At 41.4% G+C, this 27,526-nt stretch overlaps 2 protein-coding genes across 2 annotated transcripts in view; one reads left to right on the plus strand and one right to left on the minus strand.

The window, feature by feature from the left end:
- CMSS1 (cms1 ribosomal small subunit homolog) overlaps positions 1 to 27,526 on the plus strand; it is a 222,489-nt gene that overhangs the window by 135,678 nt on the left and 59,285 nt on the right. The window lies entirely within an intron of this gene.
- FILIP1L (filamin A interacting protein 1 like) overlaps positions 1 to 27,526 on the minus strand; it is a 187,638-nt gene that overhangs the window by 133,909 nt on the left and 26,203 nt on the right. The window contains exon 2 of the mRNA XM_064644276.1: positions 10,183 to 10,325. The gene's annotated coding sequence lies outside the window, so the exon portion shown is untranslated. The remainder of the gene's footprint in view (positions 1 to 10,182; positions 10,326 to 27,526) is intronic.

Genomic DNA, 27,526 nt, shown 5'->3' on the forward strand with positions numbered 1-27,526 from the left:
GTAGTGCAGATGGGATGGAAGCTGCATTTTATACACAGGCATCATTTACCCAGATAAGTGCCACATACTCAATTCCTGACTTTAATAAAGTACTTGGACATGGTAAGACATTAATCAAGGGCTTCATATAAATGTGGCTATTTCATGCCCTTGTGGAAGTTAACATCTATCCTGAATTTGTTGAAGTAGTTACTGTTATGTAAAGATTTGGTCTTGCACTTGAGCTGAAGCCGGTTGTTTTGAGACAAACTCCAGTGTGTGACTTTCCATGCCCCCAAACCCACTGTGTTAGGCATCATGTAGTTACTTGGAAGACTGAGTCAAGAGAAAGAACAAATTACTTTGGGACTCCAGAATTCATTATGGTACTAATTTGACTTCAAATCACAATCCTGTTTTATTGTCTGGATGGATATAATTTTTACTCTAGAAAAAATAGAGGTTGCAGTAACTATAACACGGATTTTAGGTTGCAGGCCTGAGTTCTAATTGTCTTCTGATAGATGAGAAAATCATTGAATGACTTTGTAGCTCAGAGTTCCTGTATTACTTCTTTTCAGCAACTCCAGAATCTTTTGCAGCAAGGACTGCTGTTGTCGAACTTCAAGAACTGAATCCAAGAGATGTAGTTTTCAGATTCTACCCAACTGGAAGCTGTTTCTTCTTTCAAAAAGACTCAGATAGGAATGGAGAATCTCGTTATTCCCCACAGCATTAAGTTCCCTGTACTCTTACACCATGTTTTTGCTACTGTGAGGGAGTCACTGTTACCAGATGGGTTACTGACAAGGTTGACAGGTTTATAAGAAAGAATTTGCAGAATAAGTGCATCTGAGGTTCTTTGACTAGGATGGCAAATGCTCTATGTTCATGTAGTCACTGCTGGGCTGCTCTCATACCTGACCCTCACAGAGCTGTTGCAGTGTGTCTGGACTTGTCTTTCGACCCGTGCTGGTTGCCTACATGCAATGGAAGCTTAGCATTCTCCTCCCTTACGCTTGCAACATCTTCAAATTTTTCCTCCTTTCCAACTTCTCTGATTGCATTCATACAAGGACAGAATTCTGTCATTTTATCCTGCATACTTTCTCAGTATTGGCTGCCAGAGAAATAGCGTGTGCTTCCCGTTCATTTTTTAAGACACTGAATTTGCCTGTTTTAAAGGAATTTAAAGTTTGGCAAGGCTAATATTATAGTGACAGTTATGTTCTTTCACCAGCTTCTTCCTCTTAGCTTGACTGCTTTTCTGTTCCAGGGGAGAGCAATAACCAATTTTCCTTTTTTTTGCTTTCACTGCCCAGCTTGATGCTAATCTGCCAGCATTTCTTTTTCTGATCTCTTATTGTCTGCCCAGCCTCAGTCTTGCTTCCTTTATTCTGACAGCTGCTCCAGACTTGTCTTCTTTTATGTCCTTCTCATATTTGTTTGTGTGTCATCTTTGTTGCTGCCTTTGATGTTTGGAATGGCCTTACTGAGATCTCTGCTTGATGGAATTTGCCTTTCTAATGGCCCAGAAGGCACTGAAGAGGCAAATGAAGGAGAGGAATCTCTGGAACCAATGACTATGTGGGCTTGTTATCAGCAAATCATTTTGTTTCTAGGTCTTATCCCTTTTCCACTGTATGAGACAACGTGCAACTTCTTATGTTTTTGTCCTACACCTTGCACACTGTGCATGCATCTGCACTGACCAGGTGCCAAAATGGACTGGGACTTGTAATTGAATGTTTTGTTTGGTTTAAGTAGCTGGTGGATTTTTTTTCTCGTTGTGTAACAAACTTTTTTTTAAGGACAAACAGACTTGAGCTGCCTTTCTTTCTCACTTTACAAGATGCAAATATTTTTCCCCAAAATATTAGGTATTAAATTTTAAAATATTGCATTTTTAGACCAACTGTGGTGATATCATGCTGGAATTATAGGGGGTTTCCAAAATTATATTTTACATAGTGAGGTTAAAATAAGCATCTCTTCACTGTGGTATTTTAAAGAACTGATAGGCAGGCTTCTACATGCAATTCAGCATTTTGTAATTATATTGTATTGAATTTAGAGTATTTGGTGAGGAAGTGGGATTATGAATAAACTGGAGGAGTAACTGGATAGCTAGTTGCTTTGAAGTAGTGCTCAGTCATTTAATTTCACATGAATTTTTAATAATAAATCAAACCTGTTTATTAAATTCCACTTGATGTGGATTCTTAGACCTCTGCAGTCTATCAGTGACAGAAGGGATTTTGAGACAGTAAACTGTTTACTTTCTGAACTTTCATTTGCATTGCACACTTCTTTTAACGATTAAATGATCATTTAATACAATTATAATATATGAGGTTGGGAATGGAAGCAGTACTTTTCATCTGCTTCTCGTTGTCAGCACAGTTGAAGTTTCTTATAAGACATAAAGTCTGAATACCCTAAACTACCCTAAATACTCAAATTAGTATACTTTTTCGTGGTAATAAATAGCACCCTGGAAGGTCTCAGTTAATTCAGTCTCAAATCTTTAAGAGGTAATTTTGACAGAGTCCTATAAATGTAGAAAGTTCAACAGAGAAACCAGAGAAACGTTCCTAATGAAATCTTGGCTTTGGTGGTGAAAATGTCTGCCTAGTTTTAATATAAGCTTGATTGCACTGCATTCATGAGAATTTCTGCAAGTCTGCCCTCATGACATATAAACTTTAAATGAGGCATAGTCAATAAAAGGCCACCTAATACGGTTTCATATTTTGAGAGGTTTCCCCATAATTGCCCCAGCTAGTTACTTTGTTTTCTAACCATTTTGGAATCTGCATGTGCTGAAAAAAATTGTCCTGCAAAAGATGGTGCTTGTACAGCCTGTAATGATGTGAAGTGACCTGACAGAGAGCTCCCTCCTCCCCACCGCCTCCTTATTTAGTGACCTTCCACAAGTGATGAGACAGCAGCCCTTTTCCCAGCAGCTGTTTTCTAAATTTGGTCTGACAAATGGTATCATAAAGGTGGCAGGTGAGGTTGGGAGATCTGATCAGAACATACCAATTTAGCAGCCACCAAAAGGTACAAAAGATTGTAAGGAAAAACAATCAAGTGCTGTCTCTTTATCATTGTATCAGTTTTCTTTGCATAGTCCCTTGTGAAAGCCTTTACTGATGGCTTTCAGTTATGTATCATTATAATACCTACAATGAGCATTACATAATAGGAAAAATATGCTACACTGAGCAGTGAAACTGGTGTTAGCCAGTCCTGTGGCCCATATCAAAATGCTCTCACTAGCATTCCCTGTAACAACACTTCCTCAGATGTAATGGACTACGGCATATCATCAGCTAAAAGTTCATGCATCTACTTTAATGTTTTTTACATATCCCTGTTACAAATAATGGCTTTGACTACTCAGGGGAAAAAGGATCCACTTTTATCCTCATTAATAGTTCAGACAATTTTCAAGCATATCCTCTGCCATTGCTGTGTTTACATGGCTGGATAGGTAAACACTCTGTTGGTGTCTCTCAGGCAGTAAGGAAAGGAGAGAAAACACGGTGATGGTAAAACTAGAACAACTGGCTAGATAGTAGCACTTAATTGATTGTTATTGTTGGTTCTGTTAATAACAGTTCAATAGATTGCAGATTGTCTCCTATTAATGGTGGGTTTATAAGAAGGAATTTGCAGAATAAGTGCATCTGAGGTTCTTTGACTAGGATGGCAAATTTCAGAAGAACTTGGGATGTTAATAGCTTTAAAAAAGGTCTTGCTTCTTTACGGTAGTGTGGTGTATCAATATATAGTAGAGCTGGAAATAGAAAGATGGCATTGGAAATTAGACCTGCTGTCCTGATGTCTAAGACCTTCAGTCTAGTGTAAGCGGTCAGTTCAGGAGCTTACCTGAAACAGGGCACCATCCTTCTATTCAGGGCTTGCTCTGCTCCTGCCAGGCAAGGGGGGGGGAGGGCAGCCCATGGGGCATGTGTGCATGCACAGCAGTGACTGCTGTAAACATTTATGTCTGCTTCAGCCTGCACACTGGTAAGCAGGACATAGCAGAGACCAAGCTACAATCTTGTTTACCCAGTCGGCGTGTTTTAAGATATAAATATTTTTTATTCTTTTTTTGGATATTTGTCAACCATGTCTTGGGTTCATTGGGAAATTTATACTGTCATTTTTGGCAGCAGTCGTATATTATGAGGATGGTGCCATGAGAAACAGGATGCCCAGGTCCTGGCTTGTTTAAATGATCCTTCTAGGTTTTACTGCCATGCTCAACACCATGGTATGCAAGTGCTTACCAAGCCCTCTTAGATGCAGAGGCAAGGGCTGGGTAGGAACTCTGCCTTATGTTTCTTAAGGATGAAATTTAGAGGCTGTTTGCTCTGTACCTCAGAAGAATTTTCCCTGATACAGCAGCTTTGCCTCTTGCCTAGGGTTTGAGGTAGAATTTCTCAACCACCTTCAAAGTTGTTGGCAAAGTGACCTTGAAGAAAATTGCATCAGGTGCTGTACTGGTGGATGACACAGCATTAATGTGTTGACCTAAAACTTCAAATCCAAAGGTGGAATACAGTGTATTGTAAGAAGCAAGTTAACCAACTAGTATTGTTAAGTGCCTTTGTTCAGGGCACACTGAAGGGCCAGATGAGATTCTGTTCACAGTTCAAATTTAAACAGGCCATGTCCCAAAGGATATGTGGACAGCGTCATTGGAGAGGAAAATATGGGGAATGCAAAAGTAAAATCAACTGTGCTACACATGTGAAATCAGATTAGTGTTACGATTTTTGTTGTGTTGGTGAGGGAACAGAATTCAAGAAGGAAGGGCTGTTTTAGTGAGGAAGAGGAAAGCCAGAGAGAGTGAAGGCAGAGCAGAAAAGAGCAGAGCATATGGTTAATGGAGCCAAGATTAAAATACTGAAAGATGGTGCAGAGGTTAGAGAAGACAGAGAAATACCATGTTTAAGTAAGGAATAAGGGTAAATCTAAGCTTGTACTACACTTGCACATTTTGGAGAGTGCATCCTGAATGTCATACACCAGCACTTCTACAATAGCTTCCTCTGAAATGTTGTGTTGGAAAGGATGGATGCTGAACTATCCAATGGACAATGGGACAACTATCCAATGACAGTAGTTGTGCCTGTTTGATGAAAGCTTGAGCCTTGGCGTCTCTAGTCACTGCATGGTCTAGAAGCAGTTTTCCTTTTTCTTCCCAGTCTCAAGTGCTTCGCAGTCAGAATTCATATACTGTGATCACCCTGTGACAAGAAAGCTGTAGACCACACCTGTTGTTCCTGTGTTGGCTGCAAGAGGAACGGGACCTTTCCATAGATATCAGTTTCACTGAGACTGGGAGCAAACGAGTGTCCTGCCGTCTGTCCCAGGTCTAGCCCCGCTCACCCCTGGCTTTGGATTCCAACCCTTCACAGCTTTCTGACTCTTCTGGGTTAACTTGATCTTCCTATAGGATGAGTCCCAAACTCTCTGAGTCCCTATGTGACTCCAAACAGGCTATAGTCCAGGCCTGCATCCCTTCCCACCTTATCCCACCCTAAGATGTGTCCCAAGAAGGTACTCTAGACCTTTTTGTCTCTGATGAATAAAGGATTCCCTTTAGTGGGCAAAAAGTAAAAGCCTGAGGGACAGAAAAGCAGCACTCAATGTGGATTTTTGATTCAAAACCCAGTTGACTGTTTTTCTGTGTGGTCCGGGCTCTGTTGCCTCCTATATAGGATACTCAGTGATCCTCCATTGTCCATGGGCAGCTTTGAAGGTGTGCCTGTATTTGCAAGGAATATAAAAGTTTAGTTGTAATAATCTGATGGAGAGTAATATTTATGATGGTGGGTGAAACTCAGAAAGAAATTTAAGGCTATTTCTGTTCATTTTGTCCAGGTCTCTGCTCCCATTTTGGCACCCAGAATTTGTAAAAGGAACCAAATTAGAGTGTTTTGGCTTCTTTGTTTGTGTGTGTTTAAGTTGTGCTGCTTCTGTTACTGTATTGGAAAGAGCATCAGCACAGCCTATGTCCCACTCTCCTACAGCTTTATGTCATTTGGAAGACACCACCATAACAGGCCATTTCAGCCTCCCAGCGGCTGTCCTTGCCAGTCTGTTGCACAAAATGGTGTTTTTCACCCTTCATCAGAGATGCAGACGTGTGCTGCAGCACTACAGTAAATAACAGACCACAGTTTGTTTTCTTTAACCTTTGTCTAGCTGTATTTCAAAACTTACAATTTATCTAGTAGCTTCATCAGGAGGCTGGGATGTTTCTAAGGCAGCGTAAGCATAGATACCACATAGCTGAGTTGGTTGAGAGAGCGTGACTAGTGGGAATGAGAAAATCCACCATGACTGTGGTTTTAACTCCAGGGTTTCCAATGTGAACTTTATGAACTTATCATTAAAGCTGCCATCACCTTCCAGGCTCTGTCCTTACCCTTGCTGTGCTGGGATCTATCTGACTCAGGGCTCAGCACCCACTTCACTGTGTACTCTTCAGCCTAACCCTGGTTTTTCTCCCTCAGTCTTGTGCCTGCTTCAGCTCAGTTCCTTCTGTTCTGCAGTGACAGACACAGAGCTGTAGTGCAGGTCTGTAATGGGGGATAGCTGCTAAATCTTTGAAAAGGAGTAAAGTGTGCACATTTAAAATATAAAAGTGAATGTTCCAGTGGGTGCTATAACAGAATGCATTTTTACTTTTGCCTTTATTAACCCCCCAATAGATTTCGTAATGCTTCCTTTCTGGTTTTATTTTGGTGGTTCTTTTTCTGCCTTATCTATTAAATATTTCTGCATTCCATTAATATGTAAAATAGGACTATTCAGTCTGCAAAGCTGAACATGTACACAAATTAGCAATGGGAGAGTTGGTTTGTTTTGGTTTGGTTGTGGTTTTTTTTTTGAGTTGGATGTTTGTGTTGGGTTCGAAGTATCCAGTCTTCTGGTCTTGTGGACATGTGAGAGGGGATTCTTTCTTCCTCTGTGCATATTCTGTTCAGCAAGTTGACAGTCTGATATTGATTAGGGCTTTTAGATGCAACAGGAGTACAGCTAATAAGAAAATAATGAGTTGGTGTGTATTTGTGTGCTGTGTTATTCCCTAATGAATTGTCTGACTGCCAGATATGTTAAGAGGTTAACAACTGAGCTATTCTCCTGGAGAGATACTGATGGAGCCTGGTAGTTTTGCAGCTGAAGAACCAGCTGTGCCAGCATAAGAATTTTATCTGTCTATTCCCCCATAATCATGAATTAGTTATGCTAAGGTGATACTCAGCAAAATGCAGCTAGCAGTGAGACCAGAAGGGTCTCAAGATGGTTAGTGTCAGGGTGAAGAGGATAAAAGGTGATTTTCCAGCTTGTGCTGCCTGTTCTGCTTACCCTTTCTGTGCAGCCAATAATCCCATGGTCATAGTTAACTGTCAGTAATTTACCATATTTGAATTCCCGAAACAAAATGCAATGTTTAGTTCAGCTTTGCATGGCAAACAGTTCCTTATGGAGCTTAATTGCTTTGTTTACATGTAGCTAGTTACTTATCATGTGGCAAGAACAATAGGCTGACTGCCTCGCGACCCTTGATCACAATGAGATAAAACACAGAAGACAGTGAAGCTGTATTTCTTAAACAGACCACAGGTCAGATGCAGCCTCCTTGGCTGGGTGCATCATAGAAAACCTGCTGCGTGACATACCCTTTGTCGCAGCTGTGTGACTTTGCCAAACGTCCTCACTGTCTGATCTTCAGCTAAAAGCAAGTGATATTTCTTGGACCTTTCTGTTTCACGTGTACTCGTCACCTTTCTGAGAGCTGTCTGACTCCCTGACCAGACCTGGCAGAGTGCACATGGTGAACACGAGACCATCACATGAGGCTTTGACCTCACGGTCTCCCACAGCTTAACCTGGACCGTGCCTGTTTGGCCGAAGAGGCAGCTGGGGTTTTTTTCTCTTCAGTATGGAGGCAGGGGCAGCATTAGCCTTGATTTCTCAACCAGCCACGCCTCTCCTGTGGGATGAGGAGCACAATGGAGTTTGCTCCAGTTAAGCCAGATCTCTGCCAGTCAGTCACTCCTGCTTACTGACAGGAGACCTTTTAACAACGGTGCTCCAACCATGCCAGAACACTTTTTTTCTTCTTGTCACACAGTTCTCCAACCACTGGCAGTACCCTGTGATCCAGCATGACAGGAGTGCATGACCCAACACATGCTTTCCTGCCCAGAAGTTGAGGAGTTCATTCTCAGGTCTGCCAGACTAACAGAGACAAAAGAAATTCTTTGCTGGGGACTGCAGCTCACACCCTGATGGAGTTCCTTTCGTCTTGGGGGAGCATGGGGCTGACGCCAGGTCTCCCTGCATAGCAGAGCTTTTCTGAGCTCTGAGCAGAGAGGACATTACAGAGATTTTTATCTGTTTACTTCTTCATTTCACTGGTGGCTTTCCCCCTCACATCTGAATTAAAACTCCGAAAGTTTGCTGAGAAAGACTCATAGTTTGTTCCTCAGATAGTTTCTGTTGACAAAAGGGAATTCTTCATTACACCTACTCGTACCAAAGGAGTAAAGTAGATGTTTTCCATTAATTTGCCTGAGGTACAGAAAGCTGCAGCCTTGTTATTAGCAGACACAGGCATACCAGCTGTGTGAGACTTACTGCCAACCCTGCAAACAGGAGAACAAGTTGCTCATATCTCTTATTTTGTCAATCTGTGTGCAAATGGGAATGAGAGGCCATTGAAAATATGTGCATGAAGTTTAAGTGCAGAACATCTGTAAACCAAAAATCTTCTTTGTCTTACTTTTCCCGTGATTGAATTGTCATCTGACTGGCACAGTTGCTGCTCAAATCTTAGGTGCAGTTCACATTTGTCAGTTCCACTTGAAGAGATGTAAATGGAGGCTGATATCCTTTGTGGCAGTATATCTCCACAGCTGTTACTTTCCCTTTGTAGGCAATCTCTCACTTGCAGAGATAATGCAAGGCAGAAATATTTCCTCTTTGTGTGTGTTTGTGGCACAGAGAAACCATGTCATGCAAATAACAAGACCACAATGACAGCAGTATTCTAGAGAATACTGGAAGTTATCATTACCTTCCCAAACCTTTAGACTGTGAAAATAAACTTTAAAAGTCTACCGAAGAGCCCCTTCCACCACCTCCCAAATATAATGTGAGCTGCTTCTAGGGCTGGAGGCATTCTCAATAAAGACTGCCGCTTTTTTTGAGCTTACAGGCATTTACAGCTACATTATACATTGAAAGGTTAGCATGTCTGCTCTTGCCTTGTCATTCTTCTGCTCATGTAATGCAGAGCCCAGTAGTCATCACAAAAAAGAAAACTGTGAGAAATATGTCTTTGAGGAGGAAAACCCCCCATAAGAATCAATTATATTCCTCACAAGAATTCGGCATCTGAGTCAAGGGTTCCCAGAGACTGACCTGGAAAGCTGCTAAGTATGTGACCCTCAGACAGATTTTAAATCGTGGCTGTTCTGTGCTGTCATGCTGATTGATTTTTTTGTTATGCAGCCCTTACCCTGATGTCCCACCCATTAAGTTGCCCTCCATGAACAAAACTCTGGGAACCCCCGAGTTCATCATCCAAGAAAACCTTTATTTTGGAAGACAGACTGAAAAAGATAATCTCTTTTGTCAAGTGTTACCACACCTCTGTAAACATACAGTCTCCTCATCTGGATGATCTCATGCATATATTTGTCAAAGTTCTTGCTTTGGGACAGCATTTGCAGCAAAACAGTAATATACGCAATATATAAAAAGTTTTTGGGTGAGATCCAATCCAAGTATCTCATGGTGAAATCATTCTTAATATTATTTAACAGCTACCTGGTGTCTGGTTCAGAGAAACTGGTTGCAACTCCGTCTTCCTTTAGACACTTAAATGAATGGCACATGTGAGCTTGGATGTTATGTGAATGTAGGGCAAGGACAACGTGGATCATAGTTTATCTCTAAGAATTGTCTGCATGTTTTGCCTCCATTTTTTGACAGTGGATTGTTGATAGAGTAATACCTGCTAAACAGGTACAAACTCATCAGCACTCCTTACCAAAGTAACCTTCTCTGGAAACTCTCACCTTGTACACTGGGAGTAGAGGGAAGGAAAATTGGAAATCTCTGGCTTAAGGAAAAGCATTTTGAGCTACAGAAGTTAAGTGAAGATCAGCTAACCTGCTGGAGCATCACAGGCTGGAAACCTGAATGTTCTGGCAGATGCCATCATTTTGGCAACAGAGAAGGTGGCCGTCCTTCAAAGTCGTCATGGTCTTTCTCACGTAGTAGGAAGTGGCATGACTGCCCTGGATACAAACATCCTAAGAAAGAAGTGATTAGTCAGTGACTCCACAGAAATAAATGCCTGGACACAGTTGATAACAGTGAGTCTTGGAGTGCAAGGTCACAACATGAGGCCTTTGGAAGGAGTATCAGCGTTTGCAGGGAAAGATGTAATACCTACCTGTGATTAAGTCTTACAAAAGAGAACAAAAAACCCCAACACCAAACCCAGCAGTCTTACAGAGTCATTGTTTTGCAGCTTTCAAAACTCTTCTGCATAATTTTTGCTAAAGGGTGGTCTAAAGCCCAGGCTGATTAATTCTGCTCCGCCTCCTGTCAGCTTGGAAACAGGGAATGCCTGCTGTGAAAACGATCTGACCCTGGAGGATCCCGGATGGAAGTTCATATGCAAAACAGACTTTTTCCACTTTTTTGTTGCTCAGAGCAATAATGCAAAAGTCCACAGTAAGGTCTGCATTTCCAGCTACGAGCACAGTGTAGCAAGTACATTGTGGTGGCTTATGGCAGACAATATCTTATGGTAAATGCTGCCCTGGAACTAGGATTACCTGTGTCTCTACTGCTGAAACTAGGGGGAAAACTTACTTTCACACTCCATAATGCAGAGCATGCACTCAGACAGTTTTAGCCCCTTATTTACTGTTGCCAGCATATTGTGGGCTGTGTTAAGTATCTGTGTTATATGTCTGCCCTTGCTTGCATCCCTGGGAGATAGGGAGATTGTGTAGTGGATATGTTGACAGCAGGGTTTTTTTCCCAAATTTCATTGCTTCTCTTCTGTTCTTTATGCAGCCCACTGAAATCATCTTTTTCTGTACTGTGGAGTCTTACGAGTTCTCCCAAGAGATTTTTCTTTTTTGCTGGGCACACCCATAAAAATCAAGGAGTTCTACCTTGCAGTTTTGGTCCCTCAAAACATCAGTCTGCATACACCCATTTAAGTCATCTTACTTTTGTCCCTAATCTGTCCTAATATCTCTAGGCAATCAAGAAACTGGCCTTTCATCTATCTTGAACTCTTGAGAATTGCTCAACAGTTGCACAAAGCTATTTTTCTTCCTCCTGCAGTGAAGATAGCACCAAGTTAGGACTGTATAATGGGCCAAGCTTTTCCTATTTGACAGGTGGCCTAAAGACGGAGAGATGTTCCTCCCTGTGTTTGGCATGGAGGCCAGAGAATCCTCTGCTATTTTAGGATTCTCATTATATTACAGGGACTTCATTTCCCAGCTTTCCTGACACTTTACTGTGTGGTCAGGTTGATGTGCAGAGCCAATGTGTACAGTAGCCCTAAAAGATGAAGAAATGGAGCTAACACATTATGTCTGATTTTCTTGCTCCTTTGTCAGAGGCCATTATGGATTTAACAGTTTGTGGTAACTAAAAGGTTACCCTTCTGATCCTGTTTTTTCTCTTAATGTTTCAAGAGAGATGCCAGGATTACCTTTGTAGGTTTTGGTTGGGGATTATAATCTCAACATTTGTGATTACAATGGAGTAGGATCCTCAACTTCAGTTCACAGCTTGATGTCCTCTTATCCTGGAAATTAAGTTATGCTGAATTAAATGTTATCATCCGTTTTCTTTTGGAGACGCATAGCTTGGTTTTAAATATAAATGTTTGCCATTTTGGGACAGTGTGCTAGGTTCAAGCTCCTTTAGCAAAACTTTTTTATTGGAGTGGCTCATGTAACTTGTTAACATGCAAGAAATTATTAAGCTTTCGCTTCCTCCACTCCCATTTCCTGTTTTGATATTGAAAGGAAGCCTTGATTGCTAATTTGTGATTAGCCAGCAAACCAGAGTGACCTTAATCCTGTGGGCTTGCGTGGTGCTTGCCTGTGCAGATACTGCCTCTCTCAAGAGTGGGCTGCTGCTTCTCACGTTTCATGGTGAGAGATGTAAACAACGTGCTCTTCTTTCCGTGAATTCATGGTCTGCCTTCTGAGAATAGAGGTAGTGCCTGGCCTGACAGTGCATGGAAGACAACACCAAAACGCTGGATGCTGCAGGAGAGAAGGGAGGCATGAGGGTGTTTTTGCAGTCTTGCTTGCCCAGGAGGTGGCACTGTGCAATAGTGGGATTTTTACCTGCAGTGTTTGTAGTGTGACCTTGACCCGATGGTGATTGTCAGTAAGAACAGAGTGACTTGTGCTTCTTTAGGATCCCCAGCATTCTTCTGTGTAAAATGCATTGTACTGTACATGCCTTAGGCAGGTTAGGTTTAAATCTACTTTGAACTCCTGCATTAGGGAACTGACCTTTGTGCATATTCTAGTGTAGTCAGGATCAGAACAGGGTTTGTGAGTGAAATTGTTCTGGCTACAAATGAAGTGGTGATATCTTTGGAGCACCCTTACTTCCAAGGCTTTTGTGTCCCCCTTGATAATTCCCAGACTACTGACAAAGCAGCCAAAACAAAGAGGTATGTACATGTAGTATGTGCTAGAAAATTAGAAGGATTTGAGGAGTCTCTGTGGGATGTCTTTCTGTCCTGCACGCAGTATGCTATGCTCCCATTAGAGTGCTGGTTGCTCTGGTTTAATGCTTGTGTATAAAACACACATAGGAATCCCTGACCCCACCTGCAAATCCCTGACCTAACCTGTGCTGTCCAACACAGCTGAGATAAATCTAGAAAATCTTCCAGGTCTTCCTCTTTTCTAATGGTCCTGAGTTGAGAAAATTTTCATTTCTCTCTCCAATAACAGTCTGAGATAGGGAACACATACAGATCTGTGGGACATTATAATCTTGAATGGATATGCTGCTTAACAAAATCTTAGGCAAGCTTATTAACCTTCTTATTTTAGTTCTCAAAAAGGTGAAAAGGGGTAATGTTTTCTTAATACAGTGGCGTTACAATTATGTTCACAATATACCTTAAAGCTAGAAATATCATGTGAATGCTAAATAATTTTATTATTATTAATCACATCTTGAGTGGCCTGTACATCTAACACAAAGGCTTCTTAGCAAACACATTTCCTTTGAAATAGCCTGACCCTTTCCACTTTTTCAGAGACATTAATAGTTTCCTGGCTCAGTGTTTTAGGAAATGTTGTCATAGTCTGGAGGAACCAATAAAAACATAAGTCACCTATTTTGTCTGATCATTTTACGCCAGGATATTTGAGGCTGGAAGCTTTGGAGGGGTAGGAGAGGACTGCTCCATTTTTGTGGGTGGAAGATGTAAAAGTTTTAATACTCTTTTAGTATAACTTTACATATTAGGACTCTAGAACTGTGTGAGAAGTAGTATTTTTTGAGTTCATAGGCAGGGACTCTAGATAGCTTTAGTAACTATTTAACTAGTTTTTCCCCTTCCTAAGCCTTGTATTGCTTCACTGCCTGATGAAAAGGATGTTGTCTTTTGGGGAAGAGTATTTTGTTGGTTTCAGGCTTACACTGCCCTGTAATAGATGTAAGAGAGCTCTTAAGAAATGGCAGTGCCTTAAAACAAATGTTGGGAAATGATTATGGCAGTATGATTGGTGGGACAATAGCTTGTTGGATATGGTCAAAGCAAACCATTTCCCACAAGCAGAAAATGCAGTTACTTAAACTGAGGAACTACTACTGTATGAAATCTCAGTACAAAGCATCATTACATGACATTGTGAAAAGCAAGCCATGAGTGTCTATAATAGGCATCCAGTGACACACTGTTCTCCATTATAAATGCCAGCATTTAAGATGGGCCAAACCCTGCCATCCTTACATGGTTTCGATTCTTTCCTTTCTGAGGCAAAGCCTCCAGCAAGCATGTTAGAGTCCTGTCTGTGATCTCTTGGATCTGTGGAGAGCAGACATGCATGGCAGTTTTTCCCCTACTGTGCTGTTGTCTGCTGCGAGTTTCACGCAGCCCCTAAGAGGTGGGGAGATCTGTATTCCTGTTAATTTATGTTAAGTTGCATGGAGCTGGAAAAGACCATGTGAACCCATTTATCCCCTGCCACTTCCCAGAGCATCCTCCAGAGAGAACCAAAGTTTTTGCCCGTTTTTGGGAAGCCATACTCTCTGTTTTCTCTTCTGTATTCCATCAGTGTTGGAGACCAGTCTAATGTTTGTCAGCAGTCTGGAGAAGCTGAAGGATAACACCTACTTCATCCTGCGTCGCTATCTTTTCAGAAATGAACTGCGTCGCCAAAAGAGACAACCACCACTGCTGCAAGCTGCACCATAATGTATTACATGGACTCTTCTCCTCCTTACCTGCCCCCCAAAGTAGAAAAATCAAGCATGATTTCCAGTTTCTGCTGTAGCCTCGAACGGAGCTGATGTGCAGCTGTCATTCAGTGTGAGTTCAGACTGTGTTTAGGCTGCAGTTCAGGTTCTGCAAACCCCCATTAAAAAATGCTTGAAGATTTCAGAAAGAGCCAAAAAGAGGGCACGGGTCCTGAGATACCTTGATCAGAGTCCAGTGCAAAGGGGACGTTGCTGCTGATCTACTACTTTTATGTTTTATGAATCCAACAAGGTGTTATCATAAGAGTTACACAAGAGGCCAACATGCCACAAATGAACCTTGGTGTTTGTTAACTCTCACCGGACATCTGTCCCTTATGTTTTTTGGAGGCTTTTTTCTCCACCTTTCAATTTAATGTACCGAATGCTCATTCTTATTCTTTTTCCCACCCAAGCTGAGGGTGTATGCATCAGCCCTGTGGCAAAGAGGCTGTGTCCTGCTACCTTCCACTCAGGAAAACCACTGGGAGATGTTGCCACAACAGTGGCTTCCCCTTTGTACTTGTCAAGATAGCGTATCACTTTGTAGGCATGTTTTAGCAGGTCAGGCCTAGACTTGTTACTTTGAAATGTGCCATGAGATACCCCTTTCAAATTCCCTCTTAAACTGGAGCTGGACCTGTGTACAGCAGTGTCCCCTGGGTGTCCCTGAGCACTCAGTGATACGAGGAATGTTGCTCAGTCCTAGAGCACAATGTACAGCCAAACTGAGACACATTTCTTTCCCAAGTAACAATGCTGGAGACCTGAGGAAACATGTGCATTGAACAGTATGTGTAGGGGAAGGGGTGAGTACAACATTGCTATTGTTGTTGCTCGTTCCTACAACAAATTCAGAAAAAAATGCTCATGTCAGGGGTCTCACCATGTCAGGTGCTCCTGCCAACCACTCTGGGGCTTCTGAGTAGACAAGTCTCCCCTTCTGACTGCTATCTGCCATGCTCAGATTTCATCTCAGTCATCAGGGGGTATATGCCTCAGGGAAGGAGAAGTTTGGTTTCTTCTCTCATCCCGTTTCTTGGATGGTCAGGGTTTAGGGAAGGGAGAGCTCTTTGTGGTTATGTCCTTAGTTTGGTCTTTTGCAAATGGGAGCTTTTTGGGTTTTATTGGTGTGTAGCTAAACTGTTAAACTGTGCCTGCACATATTTTAAAATAAATCTCTCTCTCATCAAGCAGAGGAATCGTGACCTCAGGAAGAACCAGGTTTAAAAACAAGACTATCATTTTAATCCTCGGCTTGCACCTCACTCCCCTCAGGGTTTTTTTGATGATGGCTGGAATTTCATCATTGAGTGTAGGTTTTTTCAATAAACAGTGAAACTGTCCCAAACCAGAAACCATCCAATCCCACCCAAAGAGATTTAGTGAAAGGGAAACTGCAGAGAAGATGAAAGCAAAGTATTTCTTACACTATCTTCATATTCTTGTGTCCTAACATATAGCTCGGCCATAGCAATCGTATGAGAAAGTGTGACCTGTTCTGTTAGGCTGAATACCCTGTGGTCTTGGTGTTTACAGCAGATACAAGGAAAAGGCCTTTTCTTCAGACATGTCTGTGCAGGGCCTAGAACACTTCTGGCTCTACGTAAGAAATAATAATAATAATAAGGCCAAAACCTCCCTGCCAGCTAGTGAAATGAAAATGCTGTACTTCACAGTTATGTCATTGGAGAATTATATTTCATTAGAGCTGATATTAAAAGCCCTGATGTCAGTAGTGAAATGTGACTGACTTCAAATTTGCGAAACACATAGGAAATTTTTTCGTAATGTGTTGTCACTTTAGAAGTCTGGCAGTCCTTTAGGTTCACTTATAAAACTTTAAGCTTTCAGAAGAGGAAAACCCCAAGGCTATTTCCCCTAAGCTTTAAAAGCTTTGCTTTTACTAACAAATGCCATTTTTATAAAGTATATGCAAGTAATGTTCTGCAATGCCATTTTTATAAAGTATATGCAAGTAATGTTCTGCATGCTTCAAACAGCAGCAGTTAGGACTTTCAGATTGGAGAACTGGATTAAGTAGTCATGAGAAATAAGGTATTCTAGATGTTTAAATGAGAGCTTTTTAAAAGTCAGTGAACAGCATAGAGAATAGCAGTCCAAACTATTAGTGGTTATTAAATGCAAAAAAACCCCAAAAACATTATTTTGCCATTTTTCCTTTCCATTTGGTGGCTTACAGGCCTGTGTGACTTGGGAGGACCATGTGCACAGCAGTTGTGTTCAGTTGGTTCCAACAGGTCACTGAGCTGCAGAACAGTTTCCATGTTAATCTTGTTTACACAAATTTCTGAAGTACTTGTAAATCAGACTGCTGTCTTAGTCACAGTAAAGACATGAGGGGTATATGATTAGCTCTTATTTTTGATTGCTAGACGATATTTAAGTGTCTAGTGCAGTATGTGAGTAAGCTTGAGAGTAAGCTTACTTTTGTTATATTTATTGTAGGAGATGGTAAATAATACTTGATTCTAGGCAGGATTTTCTGGTTTGGGTTTTCGCTCAGATGTGGAGAACTTGTGAACATACATACGTAGTCATTTGCTAATAGAAAAATATATTATGGTTAAATAAGCGAATCCAAACTGTTTGTGGCTTGAAGGTATGATAATGACTAGATGTGTGTTCTTTTCTGCTTGGATATATCCAGCTTCTTGGTAACTTCCACCACACTGTCCTCCCTGATTAAACCTCTACCAGGCAATAGCCAGTGTCTGCTACATCCACTCAGAAGCTGTTTTGGTCCTGTACCACCAAATAAGACTTAGAGGGGCAGAGTGGATTCTTTTCTCCCCACACTCTGATTATAATCTCCTTTCTTTGCATTGGTTTCTCACCAGACTTTCTCACCTTACCATCTTCAGGACTTCTCTCTCTCTTTTGAAATGGGCCAGCAGTGACAAGGTACAATATCTGAGAGACAGTTGTAAAATGTATCATGCAAGATTTTCCTTAGGAAGCAGTCTCCAGTCAACCAATATCCAATTGTCCATAGCATTTCTTACAAATTCACTGCAGTTAATGGCATTGAAGCAATGAATCTTAGTAATGTGAAGGCTGTTCAGTGGACAGGGCTGAAATGCCCTGGCTGGGCAGATACAGCTGTTTCTTTTTGAATTTGTCAGCCTCCTTGTGTGAGCAGGTTGTTGTCTCTTTAGTGGGACAAAGGAGGGGGATGCTTGTGTAAGGGTTAGATCAGCCTGTGGGCTCAGGGTCTGTTAAGGGAGTTTGTGTTTATCAGCAAGTTCCAAGATGAAACTAGACAGTTTGAATTAAAAGTTCCTGAAGTGTGCATCTGTTCAGCTTGTTAACTTCATGCACTTGGGGACTATAGAATCAGGGACAAACCCACCTTTTTTGCCCCCCCCCCCTTTTTTTTTTCTTTTTAAATAGTAAAGGCATTGAAACAGTCTCTGGAAACAGAAAGCATTCCCAGCTTTTATGGATATGTGGTCAGCCGGCTCTTGCTTGTTCCCTTATAAGCAATACTCTTAACGGGAAGAAGTTGCTACTATTTCAGGTCAGTGTGTGTGTTTTCTTTTACAGTTGCCATGACACTGGTAAGACAGATATGTTCTGTAGTTGTGTTTGTCCTGTTATAGTATGTGAATTTTATTTTCAGCACTGTATCTGCAGTGTAGTAGCGTGTGCAGTAATTTTCCATACCTCATCAAAGTTGCCCCTTTTGGAGTTACTGCACTCTATTTTTTCTTATTTGTCATATAGTAGTGTGTTTTACATACCCACCTTTGTGTCCACTAGAATCAATAGCTCCCACATACGGCCTTTGTATTTTGGGTATTAAATAGCCTAGTGAATACTTAAGGTTGGAGACATTATGTCATGGTGGCAATCTTACATAAACCCAAACCTTAGAGCCTAATCTAGTAGGTTTTTATACAGCTCAGTAAACTTGGCTGAGCTGCAGCTTATCTTTTGAGGAGTTGCCCAATATTGATTTAAGGCTTCAGGTGATGGAGAATTAACAAAGATTAACTATATAAGTTATAGCTGATTTGTTACTGAGCTCTCTCACTGTTTAGAAGTGTAGCTTACTTACTTAAAACAAACTTACTTAAACAAAGTGCATCAAAACAACAACAGCAGCACACGGTGTCTAAAATTTAATCAGGGGACAGTGGGACACAAAACACTGACCTGTGTGTTTAGTTTAAATTTGCTCCTTGTTGGACAGTGTTTCGGGGCTTCTGAATTAAAAATAGTTAAAAATGGAACTGCTGCTCTCAGCTGTTTCCTTAACCTTACTAGCCTGAAGTCATCCCTTAGTAGTCAGATGGGCAAAGAAGTGTGCAGTGACTCTTTTATGCTTTGCCAACCAAAACTATTTACAGAAGAGGGAGCTCGTGTTTTTTGTCACGCCTATTTGCAACAGTATGTCCTCATGAGTTGTTTGCTTTTAAGGTATCATGAGTTGAACAGAAGAGACTCTTTTTCCCTATATTTGGTTTTCTTAGCATCAGTGTGACCAACTGTCATTCAAGCAGGTAGAAACCTGAATGACAGTAAGAATTGACCCGAACTCCAATTACAGTGGAGGCAGGTGGGTTGGTATCCTTTTCTTGGATGAGCCATTTCTCATTGCAGGAGTGATATGAAGACTATTGCCATTGTTTTGTTCTTAATTTATATGCAGTTTATAAGCCAGTTTTTGTACCGGGTTAAGAACATGTGGTCTTGGACCATTTTAAGTTTTCCAGGATTTGGGGTTTATTAGTGCTGTAAAAGGCTTTCATAAGAGCCTTCCTTCAGTTGGTTTTCTGTGTTTATTTAATGCTTATTATTTTGAAATTGATATGCATCACTGCCATTTCCTGACAAATTATGAGATGGGATTTCAGTTAATCAGTATGCTGTTTTTGTTGAGAGGGATCCTTCTTAATTGTCTCTGTTTTCTTTTCTTGGGATGTATATCTTCATTTCATGATACATATTTATATTAAGCGGTATAGAAAACTCAATTAACTTCTCCAAGGGATATGTTATGAACAGACTGAGTGTAAATCAATACAATTATGTGCTGTCAATTAAGAGGTTAAATAAGTTTCCAGTTTAACAAACAAGGTGGAAAGTTTGCAGACTGTCTGAAGACACTTGGGACCATGTCTTTCCATGAGCCAGAGGTCAGTGAGGTAGCCCACCATCATATGGGTAAACCAGGTATCACACAGTACCTGGGACCTGTGGGGCTTACACAGTTCAGTGCTGGTGCTGCTAATGTATGACTCAGTGTCCCTGTATTCCCTGTATTGCCTTCTGAACTGTACCTTAAACAAAATCAGGACCTTGCTTGGTCCTAATGGTATAGATGACACTTAGGACTGTGATGTAACTTTTTAGCAGAATCTATAGCCGATGGTGGAAGCCAAAAGCGCATCAGAATGAAAAATGTTTTGGCTCTTTAACTTAAAAGCTAACGTCAGCTCAGCTGACGTTCACATTCACATTTGGCAAAAGCCAGATTACATAAGCAGCAGTAATTTTCCCCACTCTTGGAAAGAATTGGTCAAAATGCTTTACAGTTCCCCACAAGAGTACAGGGCTGCTGCCTGCAGTGCTTGGGCAGAAAGCAAAAATACCTTTGGGTGGGACCATGGTCAGCCAGCCCAGCTCTTCGTGCCTGCCTTGGCCAGGGAGGCCTGTCAGCTGCACTGGCCACCACTCCTCCTCTTCTCCCAAGGTGATGTGCTGGACTAGCTGGAAGGATCCCATGTGTCAAAGCCAGCTTGTGAGCTCTGGTTGGGCCAGGCTGAAGGTACCCATGGTGAGGATGAATGCTAAATGAGGTTTATGGAGTTCTTTGCCTCATAGTAAACTGAAAGTTTAAAATAATCACAGACAAATGCTTAAAGCATTCTCTTCTAAAGAGAGGGGTACTGGAATTTGGAAAATTCACCTTTACATTTAGCTGAAATTTCTTTTCATGCTTTCTGTGAGGATTGTTTGGTCTGATCTCAGTGCCTCTGTTTGTCTTTCTAATACAGATGCCTTTCATTCTTTCTCTAAATTATACCAAATGCTCAACAGGAGGAGCAGATGTTCATCACCAATTACAAAAAAATAAATAAGTTGAAAAGGAAAAGAAAGCTCGGGGCAGAGCGTTTTAGTTGCCAGGTCACTCTTGTACAGGACAATCTGCTACAATATGTGGGCACAGACAAAGACAGGGGAATCCACCTGGTTTCCTGCCCTGATCTCCTCCTAGACCATCACAGAGGCCATCAGCCCACCAAAGTTCCACCTCCACAAGCCCAGAGGAGCACAAGGACACAATGACAGACAGAAAACTGAACTAAAGGCTCAGAGGAAGGGACACCAGGTCTGAGTCATTTCCAGGACAGTCCCAGGAGAACTTCAGCACCACAATTTGATGAGCAAATGGCAAAACACTTCTTGGACAGTAGGGTGTTTCTGCTGCAGTGTATGGCACACATGATGGGATGCAAGGGAAGAGCATTTTGAGATTGTGCAGGGCTTAATATGGGTTGTTTGGGGGAAGAACCAAAGGCAAAGAGAGGCACTTAGGTGATTCGTGGAGGAAATAGTGTGGGAAAATAGAGGACTAAGGGCATAAAAAGGGCCAATTGTGTTAAAATCCTTTGCTGGTCAGTACACTTGTCCAGTCATGCTGTGTGCCTGACAGGACAGACTGTGCTGTTGTCATCTTGTATTCCTTTCTACCTCTTTCCTGGGTGAGAGTCTCTGTTCTCTAGTCTGTGTCTAAGTGGGTGGCTGAATATAGCAACTGTGGTGCAGCAGCTGAGCAAGTGGGGGTCTGGGTGCCATCAGCTGGACTGGGACTGTGGGGTGCAGGGCCCATGTGCCTGGTGTCAGCACCTGGGGACACCCAGGTGAGTGAAACCACGTGCTAAGTCACTGAGGTGGGACCAGAGGCCAGAGGCCTGTGTATCCCTCATGCAGCACCTGGAGAGAGCATGGGTGTGCAGCTGACTGTGGAACCAGTAGCAAATATTGGTCCAGTGAGTAGGTGAAGTGGTTTGGGAGTCAAGGATGTGTGTGCAGAGCAGTGGAGTCCCAGGCAGATCTGGATGTGTGTGTGACAGTCTGTGCCAGCAGATGGAGTGGGGCAATGCCCTTGGGGACTTGTTTGTCTTGGTGCCAGCAACTGGGAGGACTGGGATCCAGAAGTGGTTACTGGGCAGACTGAGTGTCTAAGCCCAGCTGCTGAAGGAATCTGTATTGCCCATGTGGGGGCGCATATAAATATACACGTACATGCATAATAAGTACTGTGTATAATTATGAAATATTCTAACTAGCAGAGCTCTTCCTGCTCAGCCAGGAGGAGTTGTGTGTTACCTCCTGAGAACATGTTTTCAGCCTTGCTCCTGATTGCACATGGGAGTATGGAGCTGTGTCAGCCTCACTTCTTTTGAGAGCATTGTCAGATCAGACCTGTTCTCCTAATCATCCTAGCAAGAGTCACCTAAAATCATATAAATCCTGAGCATACAAATTGAAATTTGTTGGAAACTGGTAACCATGTATATTTTTAGACTTTGTACCATGCTATGTGAGCAGCTGGAGCTTGAGCTGGTGGTTTGGATAGGCAGTGAAGGAAGTGATATGACCAAACTGACTTTCCTGAGCATTGACAAGCGGTGCCATCCTACTGTGCTTCCTTTAAGCCTTTTCATGCCCCCTATGAAAGGATGACCTTCAGCATCCTTTTCATTGCCCCTGTGCCTGCACTGTGGCTGTTCTTCATAATGCTGTAATCAGTGTCCAAAATACTTGGATAAGTAGATTAGTAACGCTACATCATAACTTCCATCTCTTTCTGGGCATCATCATAAAATTTGTTGCAGGAAATGCAAATAAAATCTGTCTATAAATTCCAAGGATTGTTTAGAAAGGAATCTTTTAAAAAAATGGTGCTTATGTTTCAGCTGAATGCAACCACCTCTTTACTTGATCATTAGCCAATTCGGCATGTTAGAATGTGCCTAGTGGCTAGTTTTTACTCACCACTGCTCTCATAAAAGCATCTGGTAATTGCAGTTACTTTCCTTAGAATTTCAAAATGATGACCCATATACCATCCATTTTCCAAAGTTAAAACTAAAATCAGCTCCTTTGCCCCAAAACAAATTTCTAGCTTGACTTTTCCTCCATTTGAAAAACTTTTTAATAGGTAAGTGTCTATGACTAGAAAGTAAAGTTTGAATTCTACAAAATCAGTAGGTTTGCCATTTAATTCCATGTGACTGAGATTTGGCTTATGGTGTTTATGGCACTTAAGCTGGATTCTTTTCTCAGTCACACTGGTGAAGCTTCAAACCATTTGCTGCTCCCTGGTTGTAATCCACAGTGGTGGGTTACTGTACATAAAAACATTCCACATAGATTTCACTTTTAGTAAGGAAAGCTTTGGAAAGATTTTCTGCTGATGACAAGTCTTGGACCATCTCATTCCTTAACATAGTCAGCTCAGAGATACAGAGAACTTCATAGATCAAAACCAACTTATTACGCTTTACCCAAGAATTGCTTAAGCATAAGTATAAAATATGCCTCAAATTTGTCTGCTTTCATTTTTTGTGGATCAGCAGTGAAGTATTAGTTGAGATGCTTCTAGGAAGACACAGCTGTTTCAGATGTTTGTTGTGAGATTGCAGTGTCCATTCGGACAAATCTGTGTGGGCAGAAGGAGAGGAAGCTTCTGTCATTGCGGAAATGCTAAAAGGGATTTCAACAGAAGGATCCTTTCCAACCTAAATGTTTCTGGTATTCTATGACATTCTGTCAATGTGATAGCCAAAGCAAGCAAGTGGTTAATAATTCATCCCTCCTGCTTTTGGCATTAACTAAGAGAATGGAATTGATAGACATGTTAATTATTCTGTAACATTTTTTCCAGAAGTAAAATTCCCAAATTACAGTAATTTCATGGAAGTATTGCAGCAATGCTTTTTAATCAGAGATCTTAATGGCAAGAGGATGAAAATTACTATCCGTATTGGGAATGCATGACAGACCACCAGACATCAAGAAATATCCATAATAGGAATTTTGTTTTATAGTCTTTTTAGTTTGAAGCCAAGAGATCTAACAATCCTCTTGCACAACATACTTACTCACTTTGCTAAGTTTTGATCGTTAGATTCCCCAGGGAGTTTAAAATAAAGGAAATAAAAAGGCCCTGACATTAGTGTTGTAGACCTGCTTCCAACCTGCTAGCAGCTCTTGTGATATTTTTTTTTTCTTAGGGAACAAAATATAGAAATTGTCTTGCAAGGGCATGGGATCCCAGCTGTTCTGCAAAAGATAAAATTTGTGATTATTTTGTAGGATGTGAATTGCTAGGGCTAGAGGCTGTAAAATTTGCACTTTAGTTTTTGGAACACAGCTTCGGACACTTGCCAGTGAAATACTTTAAGAAGAATGCTTTACCTAGAATTGTGAGTGAATCTCACAAGGCTTTAAATAACCTGTATCATAGAGTCCCTGTGGTTACATGTGAGAATACTTTGTAATGCTGTGTTCAATCTACTGCATGACTGGCAGAGCTTCAGAAATACTACGCTTTGGAAAATCACATTAAATACTTTCCCATGCTTCGGTTGATTCTTAAAAGTCTTTACTTTTAAAACACAAAAGAAATTATTAGTCACTGTAAGAACATGTAATGGATCTAACTGCAGTATTGCTTCATTTTTCAGACTAACTGTGTAGCTCTAAGCATGTGTTTTGGCATTATTTGAAGACTTTGGTTAGGATTCCTTTGCAGTAACAGAAAAATTCCTGTATAAGTCAAAGGCACAGTAAAGATCCCAAGTAGGTTAGCTGAGCTAATAGGGTTGAGGTGTAAGAGAGATGTGAATGGTCAGGATCTGCTAAAGGATGGGAAAAGTTGGCAGATTCAAGGTGAGAGACTGAGGAGGGAACAAGAACCGGATGGGTTTTGTACTTGATTACACAGCGATGCAGAGCAGTGCAATTACAGATGATAGACCTTCCTTTACTACTTTTGTGGGTGTTTCTCCCATGTCTTCAGCATCCTTCCTAACAGGATGGTAATATAATTCCTTTACAGTATCACTGTTTCTGGAGCCTTTTAACTGGATAAACCAAGTAAGATGTTGCAGTAGGGAAAAGTTTGTGAAATACCACATGATTTGAGCTTTTGAAACAAATGAGATATTTGCTTATCTGACTCCGAACCCACTTGACTGCCTTCATGACCTAAAAGCCCTGGCATGGTGATGCAAGGTGTTTCCAACCTACTAGCTAATTTATTTAGGTAGGTGCTGCTTCCTTAGGAAGGCAATTTATTGCTTTTGTGTGACAAGCAGGTCAGAGCTGTGTACTGTCTTTGACATAATGAGCTATGTCTCCTTGTCACTTCTGAATGAAAGATAGAAAAAAAACCTCCACCACAATAGCTTTTTTTCCCCCAGCTCTTGTTTCTTCTTGGCTAACAGTGGTGGATCTCTACTGCTGTTGCCAAGGAGGGTGTTACTATGAGGTAGCTGTGAAGAGCTCTTCTTTCCATGTAAAGGAGAAGTCAAGTCTGTCTGCAAATTTTACAATCTCTTTAACTTAAGGAGCTGGAGTTCAAAAACAAGTTAAAAAGTAGAGTGAAACAGCCTTATTACAAATAAAAGTTAGCTATACACAAGATTGTTATAGGCTGAATATATTTTTTCTCATTTGTAGTTTGAATGAAATAAATATGCAAACAAGGCTTGACCTCAAAATTAGCAGTTAAACAAAACCCATCAAACTGTACACCTTCGTTTCTTATATGACAAACATCCATTGTACTGTGGTTTTATTTAGAATGTCTTTTAAACAGCTTGCTACGTTTACTTCCTTAGGATTTTAATTTGTATTGGATTAATTTTTCAGATGGAGGGACTGTCTTACTCCTCTGAATTAAACATGGGATAATCAAATGGAGTTGCTCAGGGCTCATGCACTGAGTAATAGCTGTATGGATGCATTCTCTGTTCCTACATAATTATACTCACTTTCTTTGCCAGTGGCTGTAGAAAAGTTTAGTCCATCTATTTAGATTTTGTCTTTGAGATGTCTCATATTCCTAATGACTGCATGATTTGTAACTCCCCATTCCTCATCCCCATGCCAATAAAGGAGGTGTCATTTCTGGTGTGGGATGAAACTGTTGCTTCCAAATGGATTTGTAAAGGAATTTAGAGAATCAAGAGTAGGATCTCATGAATTTCCTTTTACTATAAAAATATGTGCCCACTTTCCAGCAGTTCCTTTTACTGGACTGTACAAACGTAGCCAAAAACTGGGGAGAGCTATTGAACCGCTCACTAGCTATGCTGAAGTTATTAAAAAAAAATAAAATCCTAACCTGTAAATTCTTTGGAGGAAAAAATACAGAACAGAGTATAATCTGCTAGATTATTATACTTAGGTACTTGGGAGTTTCGTGAACATGTCATGTTGGACTAATGTTAGGGGTCACCCCAGAAGGAAAGCTGCAGGAGTTCTATCCCTTAGTGTCCCTGTGCATGGAGAATCTTACTGGTGCTCTTGATCCTTGACAATATAAGATCCCTACATCATCGGTAATATAAGATCAGCTTGTCACAGGAATTTGTCTTAATAGGCTGATTAGTCTTTTAAATTTGGTAAGAACCAAACAACTGCACATCTAAACTATGTCTCATAGGGGACAAGCATTTTGTCCGCTGTGGTGCTCTGTCTGTTTGTATGTTCTCCCTTGATGTGTGTTCCTGCTACCATTGGAGCTGGCTAGCTAACTGTGCTTCCAGAGGGGATCCCATGCATGTCCTTCCTCCTCCACTCTGCATAGGTAGCCAGAATGGGTTGGTGCTCACCCTTGCACACTCAGCTGCTTCTCTTGCAAGGCAGAGCACCTCTGAGATTTGTTGCTCTTTGCTTGCGGTTACTCGAGCCTTTCTAATTCACTTCTTTTGTGAATTTTAACCTTTTTTTGCATCACGGTCTTTGTATTTTTTAGCTTCTGTTGCTGTGAGGCAGCTCAGTTTCCAGCCTTGTGTTTCTCACTTGGCAGAGTTGTAGCCAGATGTAAGCTATGAGAGCTCCCTTCCTTGCTGAGGAGACGCACCTCGTCGTTCGCTGGGTGAAGAGCATAACCTGCTTTATGTGTGGTATTGTCAGAGTTTACAGCCCAGGGCCAGAGTGCATTGCCAAGAAACAATCCAAAGCTACCTTCTCAGCTGACCTTCTCCCTCTGTTTGACACACAGGTGGTCAGACTGAGCATCTTCATTCACAAAAGAAAATGCAAGATGATGACACTATCTGGTAGTATCTATGTTGTGGCAGAGGATTGCATCACATAAAGAAATCTGTTTCATCACTGTGGTTTGGCCACTGACAGAAAGTAGCTCTGGTTCAAAGTGAACCAGAAGTGGTCACCTTGGGTGGCAGATTGTCTTTGTTATTACTGTGCTGGGGTAGAGCTGCTGGTGGGAATTAGGATTCATTCCTTCCATGAACGTTGGTAACCTCCAGTAGCATGTCTAAATGAACATTTCTGGTCCTGGGATCTGCAGAGCATGTAACAAGATCCATATCTCCTTTGAGTACTGTTGAAAAGGATGCCAGGTGGGATTTGGTTCGTTCAGCATCACGACTCTGCAGTCACTGTGCTGCTGGAGAGTTGGACACCCTCTTTTGTGTGAGCTGGGCAGGGGAGGGACATAATGATGAGGTCCCTCATAGCACTGCCATGCAGGTGAACAGTTATTTAGAGAAGAAAGGAACATTATTCTCCCAAAACTAAAGTTTGTTTTCTTTACGAATGACCGCAACTAACCTTCCTGCCTCCTTGCCCACAGGATCATGCTGGGAAAATTATGGGATTGTACATTTTAGAGAAACTAGTGTGATCCACTAGTTCTTTTAATCACATATCCATAGTGCAGAAAAAGGCCTGAAAATGCTGCTGACACTCCTGAGTGACCATT

Source organism: Pseudopipra pipra, chromosome 2 (genome assembly GCF_036250125.1).
Source record: "Pseudopipra pipra isolate bDixPip1 chromosome 2, bDixPip1.hap1, whole genome shotgun sequence".
Classification (NCBI taxonomy): domain Eukaryota; kingdom Metazoa; phylum Chordata; class Aves; order Passeriformes; family Pipridae; genus Pseudopipra; species Pseudopipra pipra.